This window comes from Mangifera indica, chromosome 13 (genome assembly GCF_011075055.1).
Source record: "Mangifera indica cultivar Alphonso chromosome 13, CATAS_Mindica_2.1, whole genome shotgun sequence".
Taxonomy (NCBI): domain Eukaryota; kingdom Viridiplantae; phylum Streptophyta; class Magnoliopsida; order Sapindales; family Anacardiaceae; genus Mangifera; species Mangifera indica.
Genome location: NC_058149.1, coordinates 15,155,215 through 15,176,853, shown reverse-complemented (window position 1 = coordinate 15,176,853; position 21,639 = coordinate 15,155,215). Strand labels below are relative to the sequence as shown.

At 36.0% G+C, this 21,639-nt stretch overlaps 1 pseudogene; it reads left to right on the top strand.

Moving 5' to 3' along the window:
- The first annotated feature begins 592 nt into the window (after positions 1–592).
- Positions 593–20,142, top strand: LOC123194236 (annotated as a pseudogene).
- The last annotated feature ends 1,497 nt before the right edge of the window (positions 20,143–21,639 follow it).

Below are 21,639 nucleotides of genomic sequence, written 5' to 3'. Positions count from 1 at the left end.
ACTGTATCTTTTTATATTTTGAATTTACAAGATTCGACATTGTTAATACACAACACAACATAGGAAATGAATACAAAATAAGAATCAGTATAATTATTTTACCATATTAACAAATCACCTAAGGTAATTCAATAATACCATAATAAGACTAATCATTTAAGATAAGTTAACCGTATAATAATGGTAACAAATCACTTAAGATATATCAATTGACAGATGTTAATTCAATTTTGACACAATCCACAACATTTCAAGTTCTATTTAGATCAAGACAAAACTTGTGAAAAAATAATATAAAATAAAATATAGTTTAATATTAAAAAAATAAAAGAATATAATATGTCAACCGAATTGACCCATAGAAACATATGGGTTTGCTCACTAAGAGTTCATAGAGGCAAGGCTTGTAATAATTTTCATGAGTTTTAGTGAAATTCTTATATTTATTATCGGTGGTTTTTTTTTTTCTGATTTGAGTTTTCAACGTAAAATTTTAATGTTTTTGTTATGTTTTGAGTTGTTTCACTATTATATATTTCCTAGGTTCCATGACAATATGCACTTGATGAAAACAATAAACCTAAATGCGAAAATGAATTTTAGAGAAAAGATACAACAAAATGATGGACTAGTCCTAGCCACAGTTCATGAACCGACGGTTTCGGTTCGAAACTACTGGTTCACGGTTTGAAAAAATAAGAACCCTGAACCGAAACCGCAATAAGACGGTTTGTAACCGATTCAGAATCGACGGTTCCGGTTCATGACCCCGGTTCGGAACCAATGGTTTCAGTTCGAAACCGACATTGAACCGTCAATTCTAATACATGATCTTAATTTTATTTTTAAATTATTAATTATAATAATTGAAAATTAAAAGAAAGGCTTAGACTTAAATTTTCAATTAAGCTTCTTACGTATCTTCTTGGGGTTTAGAAGAATCAAAACCTATGTAGTTCTCTTACCTTTGCATATCTAATAGCCGACAGTACTCCGTTACCTTATCATTCACCTCCGCTATCTTGACTATTATTTCTCGTCATCGAACTATCCATAGTTAAATCAAACGATTCTTCATTGAAGTCCACTTTTATATCTTGTTAGCGTAATTTGACTCTTGAACTATCCACTTTTATATAATAAATAAATTTAATTATATAAATAAATTATATGAGTATTTATGAAAGATAATAAAAATAATAAATAAAATTAATTATAGAAATAAATAAAAAAATAATAAATCAAATTAATTATAGAAATAAATTCTATAATTAATTATGAATTGTATAATAAAAATTGAAATTGAAATTAATAAAAAATAAAGAAAGAATTTAATTAAATTTAAGAGAATTTGATTGAAAGATTGGGAGAGTATTAAGAATTGAAAGGATAAGAATGAGAGTAAATGAAATAGTTTGAAGGATTTAGTGTGGGAGGGTTGAGAGATTGAATGGATATATATAGGAAAAATAAAAAAAGAGGGGGGGGGGGGGGTGTGAAACGAAATTTAGAAAATATGCAGAGGACCTCCGCTACAAAAGATTTTAAAATATGCAGGGGACCCGAGGAACCGTTGGTTTTTTTTTTTTAAATTTAAAAAAATAAAAAAATACCGGTTTAGAAGAATGTAAACCACCGGTTCATAAACTGGATGTGAACCGACGGTTTTACAATTTAAAATTATATAAACCGAAACCGAACCGTCAAAATCTTGTTTCGATTTCAGTTCAATCCGGTTTTATCCGGGCCGGTTTCGGTCCGGTTCACGGGCCAAACCGGCCCGTGGCCAGGGCTACGATGGACCTAATGGAATGGAGAAAACCCACATGTTAGTTTGCTTTAAAGGATAGATTTGATTAAATTCAAACCAGACTTAAATTCATGTTTGGTTTGAATAAATTGAATATAAATTAGAATTTTAACTCAAGTTTGAGGGTTCGTTAACAATTCAATTTTACGACATTAATGTCGATCTGTTTAGCAATGTTATTATTTAGTTTGAACATATTCGAACTAAATATTATGGATTTAAATTGAACTCAAACTAATAAATTGTAATGTTTATTTTCTTTATTATTAGTTGGATCGTCGATTAGATTAATTAAAGTTTAAACAAACCTCATAATTGAGTCAATGCCCATATGAAAACATTGCCTACAACTAGAAAATTTGACTAAATTTGGGACTACATTCAATCTAATTAAAATCCTAGCTTGATTTGTCAAATTTTTGTTAATGTCTTGTAGGAGTTTGACGATGACTCAAAGGATAGCTAGACTAAAATATCAAAAGAGCCATTAAGGGTACAGAAGCCAATGCCTTGAAGCTTAGACACGTGGAACTTTTAGTGTTACTAAATTACAATTACGGGTAAAATTTTAAAGTAATTACCTTTAAAATTACAATAAAGGCAAGTTAATATATAATAATTATAGTCCGCATATATTCAACTGGTCGCCTCTGTTTCACGGACCGGTCGCCGCGTCCGTGCTTCATTTCGTCACTCATTGCCAGTCCAACCAACACCTTGCTTACATCAGTTTTTATAAATAGCTTTTTTTTAATATTTTCTGAAATGCTAATAAAATGAATATAATTAAATATAATATTTAATTATCTGGTTAAATAATTTTAATTTTAAAATAAAATAAATAATAAATCATTTAATTATATAATTTCACTGACATAAAGTGTTTAATATAAGAATAATATTATACATACTTATTTTAAGTATATAAATCGATACATTTTATCTGATATGGGTGGAACTGTGAATAATAATCTTTGTTCTTTTTGTTGTTTATGTAGGTACACTCACGGTTTTCTACAAATACATTTCCTAACTGGGATCGTGCCCAACCTCTGCGTGTATTGGGCCATAATGGGGAAATTAATACACTACGAGGCAATGTGAACTGGTATTTACCGAAAAAAACTAGTCGATTGTTCTTGAATGTGTTAACTGGTGTGAATGTGTTAACTGGTGTGTGCATATAATTTTCGTCCACTAACATAGTTGGAGTCTTGGAGATTAAATTTGATATTACTAAAATTGAACAATGCATTGATACATAAGGTTTTGTTTGCTAATTTATGTTATATGTAATACAGGATGAAAGCACGTGAGGGTCTATTGAAGTGTAAGGAGCTTGGTCTCTCAAAGACTGAGATGAAGAAGCTTTTGCCAATTGTGAAAGCTAGTTCATCTGATTCAGGTGAAACTGAACTTGGCAAATTGCTTATGATCATTCACACACAAATCTTTGAATAATTAGAAATAAGAAGGTTTTGTTTCCCTAAGAAGCACGGAAACGCACAGCAGTGTGCGTTTCCACGAATCCGAAACGGCCCGAAACTGGTACGAAACGTTTCGGGGCCGTTTCGGTAATTTTAAATAAAAGGGAAACGCGTTTCTTAACCTAAAGAGTTTCCTATACATACCAGGATTCTGAAAGTGCATCCTAAATGGATTCTAAAAAGATTTTCAAAATAAATAACAAAAATAGTTTCCTGTATATAATACTTTTATGGGCGTCTTCTCTTCTTTGCTGTGAATCTCCTTGGCCATCAATCTGCTGACGTCTTCTTCTTCTGCTGGGGGTCTTTTTCTCTTCTTTGCTGTCCAGACGTCTTCTTCTTCTCTGAAACACTGGTTGGAAGAAACAAATCTCTCTGACAAAAGTAAGAGTTTTTTTGCCCTTTTATGATATAAATTAATTTATATAGATTTGAATTTAATGCATCTCTGGGCCAAGATTATAATTCTACTGCGTCTTCCAGATTTTGTTAGCTTTCCAAGATTTGTTAGTTTCCCAGCACTTTTATTTTATTATAAAACATATATTAAATTATTATATATACTAGCCTGCCTTTTGCTCAAAGTAAATTATACTCCATTAGCCTTTGCCGTCAATGCATGCTTTCTTCCAGATGTGTCAACCTCAACCTTGGAATTCTAATTTATTATAAAATATATTTTAAAACATTAAATTATTTGCTCTATTCCCCCTAATATATATATATATATATATCAATGCAATTTGATTAATTTTTGCAATATATATATATATATATATATATATATATATATATATATATATATATATATATATATATATATATATATATATATATATCATGAATATAATTTGTAATTATAATTCATAATTTATTTTATTAATAATTATTGAATATTTGATTTTATATAATTTAATCGAATAATTTTATAGTTTGTAATTTAGTTATTTTTGTTTAATTTGAATATTATTTATAGATAAAAGTTTTCCTATAATTAAATTGATTTATTTATGTTTCCAATTTGTGCTTTTATTTCAGTTGTGTAGTAAGCTGCCAAGAAGAATAGTCGGTGATTTATGTGATTTGGTTGATTTTTTTGATAAATTCTAACAAATTGTTGGTGATACTGAATTTGAGTTAATCATTAATGGATTCTGCTACTGGTAAGGAAAATTCAAATTCTAAAAGTAGTAGTAGTAGTGTGGGTTCTGCAAAAAAGAATAATGATGAAGACCAAAATCCATTGTGGAAATATGTCACAAAAATTGAGAAACTTGGAGAATCAGGGGGTACATGCAAATGGGTTTGTAATTTTTGTTAGAAAGAAAGGCAAGGGACTTATACTAGAGTTAAAGCTCACCTATTAAAAATTACAGGGAAAGGAATCGGTGCTTGTTCTAAAGTGAAATTTGAAGATTTAGTAGAAATGAGAAAATTAGATGATGAAGCTACCAATAAGGTTTATAATTCTCAACCTAAGGAAGTGTCATTGCCTAGTAGTACTACTAATGTAAATCAATCATTGTCTTTATCCTTACCGTTACCGAGTGGGTCAAATCTTTTTTTAAAGAAGAGAAAAATTGATGATTTTCCTATTGCTAAATCTTTTGACATACAAACTAGAACTCAATTAGATGAGAAAATTGCTAGAATGTTTTACACTGGTGGTCTCCCTTTTAATTTTGCTAGAAATCCAAACTATATTAGTGCATTTTCATTTGCAGCTAATCATTCATTGGGTGGTTATGTGTCTCCTGGGTACAATAAATTAAGAACTACACTACTTCAGCAAGAGAAAACAAATGTGGAAAGGTTATTGGAACCTATTAAAAGCACTTGGATGGAAAAAGGGGTTAGTATTGTTAGTGATGGATGAAGTGACCCACAAAGGAGACCTTTAATTAACTTCATGGTAGTTTGTGAATCAGACCCGATGTTTATTAAAGCTGTTAATTGTGCAGGTGAAGTTAAAGATAAATATTTCATTGCTAATTTATTGAAGGAGATAATTGATGAGGTTGGTCATCAAAAAGTAGTTCAAGTAATAACTGATAATGCTAAAAATTGTAAAGGTGCTGGGGAAATCATTGAAGGTATGTTTCCACATATTTATTGGACTCCATGTGTTGTGCATACTTTGAATCTAGCTTTGAAAAATATATGTGCAGCTAAAAATGTGGAATCTAATCAAGAGACATATGATGAATGTCATTGGATAACTGATGTTTATGGTGATGTTCTGGTAATTAAAAACTTCATAATGAACCATTCAATGCGATTGGCTATGTTTAATCGATTTAGTCCTTTGAAATTACTTTCAGTTGTAGACACTCGTTTTGCTTCTGTTGTTATTATGCTCAAAAGATTTAAATTAATTAAAGGTGCTCTAGAATCAATGATTGTAAGTGAACAATGGGGACAATATAAAGAAGATGATCAAGGCAAAGCAAGATTTGTTCGTGATAAGGTGTTGGATGAGAATTGGTGGGCGAAGGTCAATTACATTATTGCTTTTACTGCACCAATTTATGATATGATTCGAATGTGTGATACAAATAAGTCATGTCTTCATTTGATTTATGAGAATTGAGATTCTATGATTGAAAAAGTTAAATCAGTTATTTATGAACATGAAGGAAAGTTTTCTACCCAAGATTCTCCTTTCTATTCAGTGATCTATAGTATTCTTTATGATCGTTGGGCAAAAAGTAATACTCCACTCCATTGTCTAGCTCATTCATTGAATCCAAGGTAAATATTTAATTGAATTATATATTTCTTTCATACTTATTTGATATATTTATTTATTAAATTGGGTATTAATTTGTTAACTATTTGATATATTTATTATTTGTGAAGGTTTTATAGTGAACAATGACTTGAAGAAGGTGAAGGTAGAGTGCCTCCTCATATGGATGGGGAAGTATCTATTGAGAGGAACAAATGTTTTAGAAGGATCTTTTCTGAAGATGAGCGTTTTAAAGCATTGGATGAGTATACTAACTTCTATCTCAAAAGTGGACCGTTTGAAGATCCTGATTCAATTGGTGCTAGATTTAATACAGAACCGATGAAGTGGTGGGCGTGTTTTGGTTCAAATGCTCCATTGCTTCAAAAGTTAGCGTTCAGAGTACTTGGACAACCTAGTTCCTCCTCTTGTTGTGAAAGAAATTGGAGTACTTATTCTTTCATTCATTCAATTAGAAGGAATAAATTAATTCTAAAACGTGCAGAAGATTTGGTTTTTGTTCATAACAATCTTCGTTTATTGTCAAGGGTTAACTCTAAGTATTATGATGGTAAGGAGAAGATGTGGGATGTAGGTGGAGATGACTTTGGGAGTATGGAAGATGTGGGAGTTCTTCAATTAGCCAACCTATCATTAGATGAACCAGAATTGGAGTCTGTTTTTTTCGATGAAGATGCAAATGACATAATGGATAAGGAGAATGATCAAATAGAGAAAATACAATAAATATTTTACTATTTTTTAAATTTTTTATTATATTTTATTTGATGACTTTGATATTGACCCTTGGAAATTATTATTTTGATGAAATAATATTGAGTTTGTAGGTTGATTTATTTACATTGTGATAAAATATATTGATTTATATACATGTTTATTTTCCATTTTAGAAGATGAATATATAAGTGTTGATTTAATTTATACATATATGTTTCAAGAACTTGAATTTATAATTTATTTTTGGTACAAAATTATTTTGTTATATGTTATTTTAAATTGGTTGAAAAAAATCAATTCTTGTATTTTTTTAATTAAAATATAGGTTATTGTATTTTTTATAAAAATTTCATATTTATAAAAAAAGCCCTATATTTTTTATATTTACACGTTTTTCCACGTTTCCGTTTCCTACTTTTTTAAGAAAATACGTTTCCATGTTTCCGTTTCCACGTTTCCACGTTTCTGTTTCCGTGCTACCTGGGTGTTTCCCCTTTGATATTGTCCATGAAAAGTAATGGAGATATGAATAAATAGGCACTGTACCATCTATCTATTTGATTTTTAATGTTTTAATGGGCTTTTGTCTGAAAATCTTTTAAACCATTCTTTAGGAGCTTTTGATGGTGTCCTTGAGTTTCTTGTTCGATCTGGTAGAAGTTTACCTGAAGCTATAATGATGATGATTCCTGAAGCATGGCAAAATGATAAGAACATGGATCCTGAACGGAAGGCCTTGTACGAGTACTTCTCAGCTCTTATGGAGCCATGGGATGGACCTGCTCTTATAACCTGTAATTTGTTTATTCTCTTAAATTATTCTTCGGAAAAATTTCTGAGGATATCACTTTATGATCTTTTAGTCATGCTCATGTCATTTGCAGTTACTGATGGCCATTATCTTGGAGCAACATTGGATCGCAATGGACTACGCCCTGGTCGGTTTTACGTCACACACAGTGGACGGGTAATCATGGCTAGTGAAGTGGGTGTAGTGGACATTCCTCCTGAAGATGTGCTCAGGAAAGGAAGACTAAACCCTGGAATGATGCTCCTGGTGGATTTTAAGAAGCATGTTCTTGTGGATGATGAAGCCTTGAAGCATCATTATTCACTGCCAAGACCTTATGGGCAGTGGCTAAAGAGGCAAAAGATTGAACTGAAGCAAACAGTTGAGTCTGTTAAAGAATCAGAAAGGGTCGTTCCAGAAATACCTGGAGTTGTGCCAGTAAGTCTTGTTCTACTTTGATGCATTTATATTTTTCTATACTTCATGATTATTTTCCATAATGGCTAATGCTCACTGTGTTATAATCTATACTGTAATTATAGGCATCTAATAATGATGAAAACATGGAGAACAGGGGCATTCATGGGTTATTAGCTCCGTTGAAAGCTTTTGGGTATGTGAATTTCTGTCTTGCATTTGATACAAATTTTACTCAAGTCTGTTTATTTCATATTGATTTTTAAATAATATTCAAACGCTGGTTTCTGTTTGCAGTTACACTGTTGAAGCTTTGGAGACGTTATTGCTACCATTGGCAAAAGCTGGCACGGAAGCTCTCGGCTCAATGGGTAACGATGCACCCTTGGCTGTTATGTCTAACAGAGAAAAACTCACTTTTGAGTACTTCAAGCAAATGTTTGCTCAAGTGACGAATCCTCCAATTGATCCTATTAGAGAAAAAATAGTCACTTCCATGGAATGCATGATTGGTCCAGAAGGTGATCTGACAGAAACAACAGAAGAACAATGCCACCGCCTATCTCTGAAAGGCCCTCTGTTGTCCATTGAAGAGACGGAAGCAATTAAAAAGATGAATTACAGAGGTTGGCGAAGTAAAGTTATTGACATAACTTATTCTAAGAACCGTGGAAGGAAGGGATTGGAAGAAACCTTGGATAGGATCTGCACTGAGGCACAGGAAGCAATCAAGGAGGGTTCTAAATTATTAGTGCTCTCAGACAGAGGTATTTATTTTATTACAAGAAAAGTAGTTTTGGGCACACAATTATCTTTCTCCCAAAAATTGTATTGATTAGCATTTCTTTTTTGAATTTGTAGCTTTCTCAGCAAACTGTGTTGCTGTAAGTTCCCTTTTGGCAGTTGGTGCTGTCCATCATCACCTTGTAAAAAAGCTTGAGCTCACTCGGACAGGGTTGATAGTTGAATCAGCTGAACCAGGAGAGGTGCACCATTTCTGTACGCTTGTCGGATTTGGCGCAGATGCTATTTGCCCATACTTGTCCATAGAGGCAATTTGGAGATTACAGGTTGATGGCAAGATCCCACCTAAATCTAATGGCGAGTTACATTCAAAGGAGGAGCTGTTCAAGAACTATTTTGAAGCAAGCAACTCTGGAATAATGAAAGTTCTTGCCAAAATGGGGATGTCAACTTTAGCCTCATATAAGGGAGCACAAATTTTTGAAGTTTTAGGCCTTTCATCAGAAGTGGTCGAGAAGTGCTTTGCTGGAACACCAAGCAGGGTAGAGGGAGCAAAATTTGAGATGCTTGCCCATGATGCGCTTCATTTGCATGAGTTGGCATTTCCTACCCGGGTGTTTCCTCCTGGAAGCGCAGAAGCTGTAGCACTGCCCAATCCTGGGGATTTCATTGGAGGAAAAATGGCGAGATTCACTTGAATGATCCTCTTGCTATAGCAAAGCTGCAAGAAGCTGTCAGGGGTGATAGTGTTGCTGCATATAAGGAATACTCCAAGCGCATTCAGGAGTTGAACAAAAACTGCAATTTACGTGGTCTTTTGAAGTTTACGGAGGCAGAGGTGAAAGTTTCCCTGGAGGAAGTGGAACCGGCAAGTGAGATTGTGAAACGGTTTTGTACTGGGGCAATGAGTTACGGATCAATATCATTGGAGGCACACACAACACTGGCTGTTGCCATGAATAAAATTGGTGGGAAATCAAACACAGGTATGTTTTGCTATATCATGTCCTGGTCTTACTTCAATTACAGTGGTGCCATATAAATGTTTGGTGAAGGTTTTGTTATTACTTTCATCAAAGCCACCTTTTTTCTTGCCGAACATAGTTTATACTAAATATCACGACTTTCGTATGTCAAAGCTTTGATTTTTAAAGGAACATTTTGGTCAAAATACGTGACATGTTTCTGAAGTCAAGGTTACCAAACTAATCTAAGAAATTGTTGGCTTAGTGCTTTTTCGGATAAAGAGTTCCGCTCTCCAGTCTTTACTTATGTTTTTTAACTGTTCTTTTAGGAGTTTGTCCATGTTATGTTTATGTAATAGCATTTATTAATTTCTGCTTTAGGTGAGGGAGGTGAGCAACCATCTCGTATGGAGTCTCTTCCTGATGGTTCAATGAATCCAAAAAGGAGTGCCATCAAGCAAGTTGCAAGTGGGAGATTTGGAGTGTCAAGTTATTACCTTACAAATGCTGATGAAATACAAATAAAACTAGCCCAGGTAAATGCTTAATGATATAACCTTTGATATTTAAGATACCGTTAGGCTATAGTTATGTTGTTGATGCCATCTATTCCTAGTTAGCCCTCGTATTCCTTTAGGAGCAGAGGATCCTCTTGTTCATGGTTTTATGTTCATGGTAGATGATGCTGTCTCTGCAAAAGCACCTCAGGAACCTGGGTGTTTTTGCATCTTTAATGATACCTACATTTTGATTTGGTGAGGTTAAATATAACTAAATTATTTTATTCTCTGCGAAGTATTTTACTTTAAGTAAGCTCTGCCTTGTTGAACAGGGGGCCAAGCTCGGCGAAGGAGGTGAGCTTCCTGCCAGAAATTCTACTGCTGGAGTTGGACTTATTAGCCCCCCACCCTATCATGATATATATTCAATTGAAGACCTTTCTCAATTGATCCTTGATCTTAAGGTACATGCACATGATGTGTCATGCACTTCTATTTTTTTTATTATACAGTTATTGTTAGCAAACTAGAATAGTGAAGTTGTAACTTGCTTACTGTTTTTTGGTTAAGCATTTTGTATTTGATTAAGTCACTTTAGTTGGAGTAAGTAAGATGTGTGGCTTACCTTAAACTAAGGAACTTTTGTATATAAAGCATGGCTTGTTTGTACTTGTCTTCTTGTATAAGTATCCTTAATTAATGAAGCAAATACAACATCCAAAAATTTATCTTTCTTCAGCTCTCTTTCTTTCATCTTTAAGCTAAAACTTGCTCCCATGTTTTTCTGAAGCTTGTTGTAACCTTGCTGCCCAGCTTTCTGGAAACTTGTTGAAATCTTGCATATTCAAAATTCAGTAAGGTATGTTTTCAGTCTGCTTCAAATCTAACATGGTATCAGAGCTTTTAGATCTTAAGGGGTGTATGAACTTGTCCGAAAAAAAAAAAAAAAACCAGTCTTAAAACCATTTACTTAGTTATTGCTCCATGGCATCCATGTCTTCTTCTATGTCACCACCAATATACAATGGTGAGAATTATCACATATGGGCAGTAAAAATGAAGGCATTCTTGAGAGGTTTATGATTGTGGCAGTATGTTGAGGAGGAGAAACAACGTTCTCCTTTGGGGCCAAATCCAACTTTGAACCAAATCAGAATGCATGAAGAAGAGATGACCAAGAGTCCTAGATTCTTGTCTATGATCCATCAAGCAGTAACTGATGTTGTTTTCACAAAAATTGTTTCATGTGAAACAGCCAAAGAAGCTTGTGACAGGTTGAAGGAAGACTCCTTAGGAAATGAGAGGTCAAGACAAATGAATGTCTTGAACCTAAGGAGAGAGTTTGAAGTGCTGAAGATGAAGGAAGCTGAAACTGTTAAAGAATATGCTGACCGAGTGCTCAAAGTGGTGAATCAAATCAGGCTAATGGGAGAGACCCTTTCTGATCAAAGGGTTGTGGAAAAAATACTTGTCACTGTTCCAGAGAGATATGAAGCTAAGATCTCTTCACTGGAAGACTCCAAAGACTTCTCTGAACTCACCTTATCTGAGGTGTTGAATGCCTTGAAAGCTCAAGACCAAAGAAGGGCATTAAGGCAAGAAGATTCAACTGAGCAAGCCTTGAGTATGAGAGTTCAAGATAAAAACTGGACTGATTATGGCAACAAGAAACAATTTTTTGGCAGAAGAGATGAAAAAAGAGATAAGAACAAGTCACAAAGTGAGAAAAAAGGAAAGCTTATTTTGTGCCCTCACTGTAAAAGAAAAGGTCATTCTCCTAACAATTGCTGGTTTAGGCCAAATGTAAGATGCAGGCTGTGTAATCAGCAAGGACACATTGATAAAGTGTGTAGAAACAAGCCATCAAGCCAAGGTCAAAATACTTAACAAGCTCAAATTGCTGAAAATCAAGAAGTCTCAAATGAAAGTTTGTTTGTGGCTTCATGTCATGTTTTACAAAAGAATCAAGCACCTACAGCCTGGTTGATTGACAGTGGCTGTTCAAGCCATATGACACATGATGCTTCACTTTTCACCAATCTTGACTCTGCTTTCTGCTCCAAAGTCAGAATAGGAAATGGAGATTTGCTGGAGGTCAAAGGCAAAGGATCAGTCCTAGTCAAGACACCAAAAGGTACCAAACTCATACATGATGTACTTTATGTTCCAAATATAAGTCACAATTTGCTGAGTGTTGGTCAAATGATGCAAAATGGATATTCTCTCAACTTTGAGAATAATACATGTTTTATATTTGATAAGAATGGTCTTGAGGTCATGTCAGTGGGTATGAAAGACAATAATTTTGCTGTTAAATGGCCACTTCCAGAAGCTAATTCAGCAAACACAGTTGTTGATGAATCAAAATTGTGGCACAATAGACTAGGACACTTCAATTTTTTGCTTTGAAAAACATGCATGATGATGAACTAGTTCTGAATTTACCTGCCATAATTGACCCCAAAGAGTTGTGTGAAGTATGTCAATTTGGGAAGCAAGCTAGGCTGCCTTTTACAAAAAGTAGTTGGAGAGCAAATGAAAAACTTCAGCTGCTACATTCTGACTTGTGTGGTCCTATGGATACCTTATCATTGAATGAAAGCAAATACATGCTAATCTTCATTGATGACCTAACTAGATATTGTTGGGGTTACTTTCTCAAGCTAAAAAGTGAAGTCCTAGACACTTCCAAAATATTCAAATTGGAAGTGGAAAAACAATCAATAACCAAAATCAAAATTCTGAGAACTGACAATGGAGGTGAGTATATCTTTCATGCATTTGCTGATTACTGTAGAAATGAAGGAATTATCCATCAACTTACCACTCCTTATACCCCTCAACAAAATGGGGTTAGTGAAAGGAAGAATAGATCAATAATGGAAATGACAAGATGCTTGTTATTTGGAAAAAGTCTGCCAAAAAGGTTTTGGGCAGAAGTTGCCAATACAGCCATATATCTACTGAATATGCTGCTTTCCAGAGCATTAGATAATGCTACTCCTTTTGAAAAATGGCATGGAAGAAAAACATCAGTGGATCATCTAAAAACCTTTGGTTGTATCTGCTATGTCCTTGTTCCACAAGAGAAAAGATCAAAGCTGGATTCCAAGGCTGACATTGGAATTTTTATTGGCTATAGTTCTATCTCAAAAGGGTATAGAATATTCCTTCCTCAAACTTCAAGTGTTGTGGTTAGTAGAAATGTTAAATTTGATGAAGCAAAGTCTTGGAGCTGGGAAAATAATTTAGATGACCATTCTCAGCCCATAACTTCTTCAGAATCAGTTTCCAAGGCTGAAAGTTTGTTGCATGAAAGTAACAATGATGAGATAGTTTCTGCTTCAAGAATGAGGTCACTTGATGACATTTATAGGAGGTGTAATTTAGTTCTGAAAGAACCATAGAACTTTGAAGAAGCATCCTCAAATAATGAATGGTTAAATGCCATGAAGGAGGAATTGAATATGATCACAAAAAATGGAACCTGGAGCTTAGTGGAAAAACCTGCAGGCCACAAACCAATTGGAGTTAAATGGATTTTCAGAACAAAACTGAAACCTGATGGTTCAGTCAACAAACTCAAGGCCAGATTGGTGGTTAAAGGGTATATGCAGCAACCTGGGACTGATTTCTCTGAAACCTTTGCTCCTGTAGCAAGGTATGACACAATTAGGCTTTTAATAGCCTTATCAGCTAAAGCAGGCTGGAAAATACATCATTTTGATGTCAAATCAGCCTTCTTGAATGAAATTCTGGATGAGGAAATTTATGTTCATCAACCTGAAGGCTTTGTAATTCCAGGAAAGGAAGAATGTGTTTATAGGTTACACAAGGCTCTTTATGGGCTTAAGCAAGCTCATAAGACTTGGTATAGTAGAATACATGGTCACTTACTAAGCCTAGGATTTGTATGCAATCAAAGTGAACCTACCTTGTACATCAAGAGACAAAATGATGAAGTTAAACTCATTGTATCCTTGTATGTTGATGACTTATTGGTGACAGGAGGAGATGTTGCTCAATTGTTAGAATTCAAACTCAGCATGGAAAAGGAATTTGAGATGTCTGATCTTGGCCTGATGAAGTACTTTCTTGGCTTGGAAATTCTCCAACTTCCTGCTAGAATTTTCATTTCGCAAGAAAGATATGCCAAAGACTTATTGAGCAGGTTCCATATGACAAATTGCAAGTCAGCTTCCACTCCACTTGCTGTCAATATAAAGCCTATGAAAAATGATGGAGCTGAAAAAGTAGATGCCACTCAATATAGAAGATTAGTGGGATGTTTACTTTACTTGTGCTCTAGCAGACCTGATTTAATATTTGCCACCTCTTTACTTTCCAGATTTATGCAAGAACCAAGCATCTTCCACTGGTCAATTGCCAAAAGAATTTTAAGGTATGTCAAAGGCACCTATGACTATGGCTTGTGGTTCTCTTGTCAACAAAAGGATGAGCTGATAGGGTTTTCAGATAGTGACTGGGCAGGATGCCAAGATGATTATAAAAGCACCTCTGGATATTGCTTCTGCTTTGGAGGAGCTATGTTTTGCCGGAATTCAAGAAAACAGGAGGTTGTTGCTCAATCCACAGCTGAATCAGAGTATATAGCTGCTGCTAATGCAGCAAACCAAGCTGTTTGGTTGAAGAAGCTGCTCACAGATTTGGACTGCCATTTCTCCAAGAGTGTTACTATTTATGTTGACAATAAATCAGCCATCTCAATAGCTAAGAATCCCATTCAACATGGAAGAACCAAGCATATAAGTGTAAAGTTTCATTCAATCCAGGAGGCTGAAAAATCAGGAGAAATAACTTTAAAGCACTGCAACTCCACTGATCAAGTTGCTGATATTCTAACCAAGCCTCTTCCTAAATCTCAATTTGAAAAATTGAGACACTTGCTTGGTGTAACAACTTCAATTTCTAAGGAGGAGTGTTAGCAAACTAGAATAGTGAAGTTGTAACTTGCTTACTGTTTTTTGGTTAAGCATTTTGTATTTGATTAAGTCACTTTAGTTGGAGTAAATAAGATGTGTGGCTTACCTTAAACTAAGGAACTTTTGTATATAAAGCATGGCTTGTTTGTACTTGTCTTCTTGTATAAGTATCCTTAATTAATGAAGCAAATACAACTTCCGAAAATTTATCTTTCTTCAGCTCTCTTTCTTTCATCTTTAAGCTAAAACTTGCTCCCCTGTTTTTCTGAAGCTTGCTGTAACCTTGCTGCCCAGCTTTCTGGAAACTTGCTGAAATCTTGCATATTCAAAATTCAGTAAGGTATGTTTTCAGTCTGCTTCAAATCTAACAGTTATGTCTTGCTGTTGTGAGTTCAGGAAGCTGTTCTTATTTTATCTGTGCTATGTTAATTTTTTGTTTCAGTATTTCTAATTGGGTTTTCCAGCCTACTTGACTTATTTTTTCTGTTCGGTAGAGTGCCAATCCAGGGGCCCGAATTAGTGTGAAGTTATTATCTGAAGCTGGTGTTGGAGTACTCGCAAGTGGTGCTGTGAAGGGGCATGCTGACCATGTTTTGATCTCAGGTCATGATGGTGGTACAGGGGCTTCTCGATGGACTAGCATTAAAAATGCTGGCCTCCCATGGGAACTTGGTTTGGCTGAGGCCCATCAAACTTTGGTTGCTAATAATCTCCGTGGCCGAACAGTTCTTCAAACAGATGGTCCACTAAAAACTGGCAGGGATGTGGCCATTGCTGCGCTTCTTGGGGCAGAAGAGTTTGGCTTCGGCACTACACCTCTCATTACACTTGGCTGCATCATGATGCGGAAGTGCCATAAGAATACTTGTCCTGTTGGCATTGCTACCCAAGATCCTGTTTTACGAGAAAAGTTTGCTGGAGAACCTGAGCATTTAATTAATTTCTTCTTTATGCTTGCTGAGGAGGTCAGGGAGATTATGGCTAACCTTGGTTTTCGGACATTGAATGAGATGGTTGGTCGTTCAGATAAGCTTGAGGTTGATAAAGAAGTTGCAATGGCCAATGAGAAGCTTGAGAATATTGATCTATCCCTGTTACTTAGACCAGCTGCCGACATTCGGCCTGAAGCTGCCCAGTACTGTGTCCAAAAGCAAGATCATGCCTTGGACATGGTTTTGGACCAGAAGTTCATTGCTTTGTCAAAGCCTGCTTTAGAGAAAGGCCTTCCTGTATACATTGAAACACCAATCTGCAATGAGAATCGTGCTGTTGGAACAATGCTTAGCCATGAAGTGACTAAGCGTTACCACTTGGCAGGGCTTCCTGCAGATACCATTCACATCAAATTTAGTGGAAGTGGAGGGAAAAGCCTTGGAGCTTTCCTCTGTCCTGGCATCTTGTTGGAGCTTGAAGGTGACAGCAATGATTATGTTGGTAAAGGATTGTCTGGAGGCAAGATTGTAGTTTATCCACCAATGGGAAGTCGTTTTGATCCAAAAGAAAATGTTATCATTGGAAATGTGGCTCTTTATGGGGCCACTAGTGGGGAGGCGTATTTCAATGGAATGGCGGCGGAAAGATTCTGTGTCCGTAACTCAGGAGCAAAAGCTGTTGTAGAAGGTGTTGGTGATCATGGATGTGAATACATGACTGGCGGGACAGTTGTCGTGCTTGGGAGAACGGGAAGGAATTTTGCGGCTGGTATGAGTGGGGTATTGCTTATGTTCTTGATGTGGATGACAAATTTCATTCTAGATGCAATTTTGAGCTGGTAGATCTTGATATGGTCGAAGAGGAAGGGGATATTATGTCTCTAAGAATATTGATACAGCAACATCAACGATACACAAACAGCCAGTTGGCTAAAGAAGTTCTTGCCGACTTTGAGAATCTATTGCCTAGATTTATAAAGGTCATCCCTAGGGATTACAAACGTGTTCTTGCAAACATGAAAGAAGAAGCCGCCTCAAAAGCGGCAATGGAGCGTGCTGACAAAAAAGCCAAAGAACAAGACGAAGCAGAATTAATGGGAAAAGATGCTTTTGAAGAGCTCAAGAAGTTGGCTGCTAAACCTGTGAATGAGAAATCCAGTGAGGTAAATCTTAATTCATCAGTCTTTCTCTAAACTTTCCCACGTCACTTCACCACTTTAAAATTTGGCCATCACACTATATTCCCCCTCTTTTTTATCACGAAAAACTTGTGATCAGTAGGAATTTACCCTCAGACTCACTTATGTATATGGTTAATGTATCATTTAAACTACAGATTTTATAGCAGTAACGCTGTTATACTAATCATTGTGGCTTATACCTTTTGGGAGTTGATACATCTATGACAAATTAACATTAAATAGAACAAACCCTATGTGGTCAGAAGTAGTCTACTTATGCTTGATAGTTGGGGAGTATGATGTATATTTTTACATTTGCTTACTGTTGTTTTGTGCTGCTTAATCTGTTTGGACTAATGTGGATGTTGAAATACACAGAAGGTTGATCAAGCTGAAGAAACCAAAAGGCCTAGTCGGGTCGCTGATGCTGTTAAACATCGAGGTTTTATTGCTTATGAGCGTGAGGGCGTTCAATTCAGGGATCCTAATGTTCGGATGAATGATTGGAAGGAAGTTGTGGAGGAATCAACTCCCGGCCCACTTTTAAAAACTCAATCTGCCCGTTGTATGGATTGTGGTACCCCTTTCTGCCATCAGGTATGATTTTAAATAGTTTTGCTTGTTCTTTGAATTTGAAATTTCACCTCAACTAAAGTTCATCTTCCAAAAATGTAGGAGCACTCTGGTTGTCCACTTGGGAACAAAATACCAGAATTTAATGAGTTAGTGTACCAAAATAGGTGGCGTGAAGCACTAGATCGACTCCTCGAGACAAATAACTTTCCAGAGTTCACTGGTCGTGTGTGTCCTGCTCCTTGTGAAGGTTCTTGTGTGCTTGGCATTATTGAGAATCCTGTATCTATAAAAAATATTGAGTGCACCGTCATAGACAAGGCATTCGAGGAGGGTTGGATTGTGCCACGGCCTCCCCCGAGGAGAACTGGGTATGCCTTTTCTTTTTTTCTTAATCAAGGCATTTTCGTTCTTCATTATTGGCAACATTATTTCCTGGAGCAAGGAAATCAAGCAAATTGGCCATATCTTATTGAATTTTACCAACTCAGTTGTCTCAACTTTAAGTGGTTTTATGTTCAATGTTGTGCATCTGTTGAGCGTTGTTATCTTGTTTATTGTTACAGGAGAAGGGCCGCTATCATTGGAAGTGGACCATCTGGTTTGGCTGCTGCTGATCAGCTAAACCGAATGGGTCATTTGGTAACTGTCTATGAGCGTTTTGATCGAATTGAAGGGCTTATGGTGTACGGGGTTCCCAACATGAAAACTGACAAAGTTGATGTGGTTCAACGGCGGGTTAACCTCATGGCTGAAGAAGGCGTTAATTTTGTTGTCAATGCTAATGTTGGAGTTGATCCTTTGTTTTCTCTTGATCGGCTTCGAGAGGAGAATGGTGCTATTGTTTTGGCAGTAGGTGCCACAAAACCAAGGTAGGTGTCACTGGGAGTAGGAAGTTTAAATTATTTGTCAATCACAACATAACTGCTCAACCAAATGATTATATCAATAAAAAAAAGTGAACGTGTTTAATTTCTCAGAGTTCAACCTCATGCAGGGACCTTCCTGTACCTGGAAGTGAGTTGTCAGGCATCCATTTTGCCATGGAGTTCCTTCATGCAAACACCAAGAGCTTGCTTGATAGCAATCTTCAGGATGGGAATTATATCTCTGCTAAGGGCAAGAAAGTAGTCGTCATTGGTGGCGGTGACACTGGTACAGACTGCATAGGGACATCTATCCGACATGGTTGTAAAAGCATTGTTAATCTTGAGCTTCAACCTCAGCCACCAAAAACTAGGGCTCCAGGCAACCCTTGGCCACAGGTACTGGTTTTCCTGCAGTGTTGTAGCCTATGCATGCATCTATTTGTTTTGGTGTCTTATGTTATTTATTCCTCTCTATTTTGCTTTTGCAGTGGCCTCGAATCTTCCGTGTCGACTATGGCCATCAGGAAGCTGCTGCCAAGTTTGGCAAAGACCCAAGATCCTATGAGGTATTGACTAAACGATTTGTGGGAGACGAAAATGGAGTTGTGAAAGGGATTGAGGTGGTTTGTGTCCATTGGGAGAAGGATGCTAGCGGGAAGTTTCAGTATAAGAAGGTTGAAGGCTCCGAAGAAATAATTGGGGCTGACCTAGTTCTATTAGCCATGGGTTTCCTCGGTCCTGAGCCGGTCATTATTTTATTATAGCTTTTCCTTGATTGAACTTGAACATTGCTAAGTTGAGCCAGTCAGAATTTTACATCTCATCTTGTTTGATATCTTTTCTTCCAGACTGTAGCAGAGAAGCTAGGACTGGAGCGAGACAATCGGTCAAATTTCAAGGCAGATTATGACCACTTTGCAACCAGTGTGGAAGGCGTCTTTGCAGCTGGGGATTGCCGGCGAGGCCAGTCCCTTGTGGTTTGGGCGATCTCAGAGGGTCGCCAAGCTGCCGCACAGGTTGATAAATACCTCACAAGAGAAGACTCCAATTCTGGCAGTGGCAGTCAAGAAGATGATGTTGATAAGAGTCTGCAGGACTTCACCAAGAGGCAACAAGACAAACACAGAATTATGACTTGACTGTAACTTGATTCTTTTCTCCTTCATACAGAGGCCTAAATAAGTAGAACTGATACATAGTATACACAACTAGTTCCAAATCAAATCCCATGGATAATCATGGAAGAATGAAATACATATTGAATAACTGCAAGGCAGCTGAGGGATTTTCAAGTTACGGATCTTGGCGAGGAAGTCAAAAAGGTTGAATTAGCTTCGATGAGGCAGCGGCACATTAGGGAGTTTGGGAGTAGTTTAGGATACTGTAGTGTTTATTATCTACAACATTTTTTTAGTGTTTCTGTTGCAGCTTTTGTTTTGCCTAGCAAGTTGTTGTTACAGGTTAATGAGGAACAACATACAGTTCTGTTTCCTAATTATTTGCTTGGGAAACAAACTATAAACTAGTATTTATGGGTAAATTCATGAACCAAATTGATATTGTAATTTTTCTTGTGAGATTATCAATGTTTTCAAATCCGAACTAGACATTGACTTAGACAAGAAATTGGTTTGTGTCATGACCTAAAAAATCAATTGAAAATTACTCACCATAAATTGAAAATTGCAAACAGAATTTTTGCATCAATTTTTTGGAAAACAAAACACAGGAAGAATTGTCTTTCATTAATATAATTATTCATTTCTTGGCCTTTTGCAGGTTTGACGATGACTACACTCAAGTGGTAAGGTGAAGATTTCAGTTATGTTTTAATAACGATTTAATTTTACTTCGGTATAAATGAATAAAATTTGAGGGTTCAGGTTAATTTTCTCATATTTCAATATATCCTATTTCACTTAGGTTACATTGTTTATTGTGGGATTTTATTGAATAGGCAGGCAATATTGAAGAGAATCCCCATATTGTTAGAAAATTTTAAGTTTTATGTGCTGAGTTATAGCTGCTGGTTGAGCCTTTGTATGATTGTTTTGTTGTCTCAGTGTTTAGCTTTTATAGCATGTCAGCTATTGGGAAGTTTTATACGCTTTTGTTATTTTGTTTATAATGGAAGGACCCATATACGTTGAGCATAATACACTTCTTGAAGACTGTTAGCACCTCAGCCAACCAACGCTCACAACCCAGCAACACACACAAGCACACAGAGTGCATTTGCAAAATGACTATCCTGCAGTTTGACGAGCTCGGACCTCCCTTAGCCAAACGCTGCCCACACCATTTTTTTGATATCTTTTTCCTTTGCCCCCTTTTTATATCAACCCTCTAACTAATTTCTCCAGCCTCCATTCCATGCATCTCACGTGTCTTTTCCCCCGTTATTTGGAATCTTCAAAAATCTCAGCCAACCCCACAATTTCTTCCTGGTTCGTTCCCCTGCTGGCAGTCCCATGTCTCCGGCTGTACACCTTGAATGTAAGGGCTGTAACAAAGACATTCATCAAATTTGGTACTAAATTTCCTCTTCAAAATGTTGAAGTATATTGAAAACATCATCATAAATGTGGCTAAGAAGCTGTTCATTTGCTATTCTCGGCCAGGGAATTGAAAAACTTCAGTTGTGGATATATTTTCTAGATACTAAAAAGGTAAATAAGTTTAGTGAATACATGCTGGAGCTGCCTCTGCATTTATTTGTGGAGATAATATCTAAAAACAATTATTTTGGTTATTGCTTTGAAGTTTTGGTCTGTGGCTTGGTTTTTAATGTATTTGGTTATTATGGTTGTGTCATGTGCTTGTTTATTCCCCTACCCTATTGTGTCTTCTTTGTGATGATGCTTTCAAAATCCTTACTGCATTCTGCATTTGGCAGGTATGGGCATCAAAGCATTTGGTTTTCCTGGTGGAAAAATATCAAATGCCAAAGTTATACTCAATG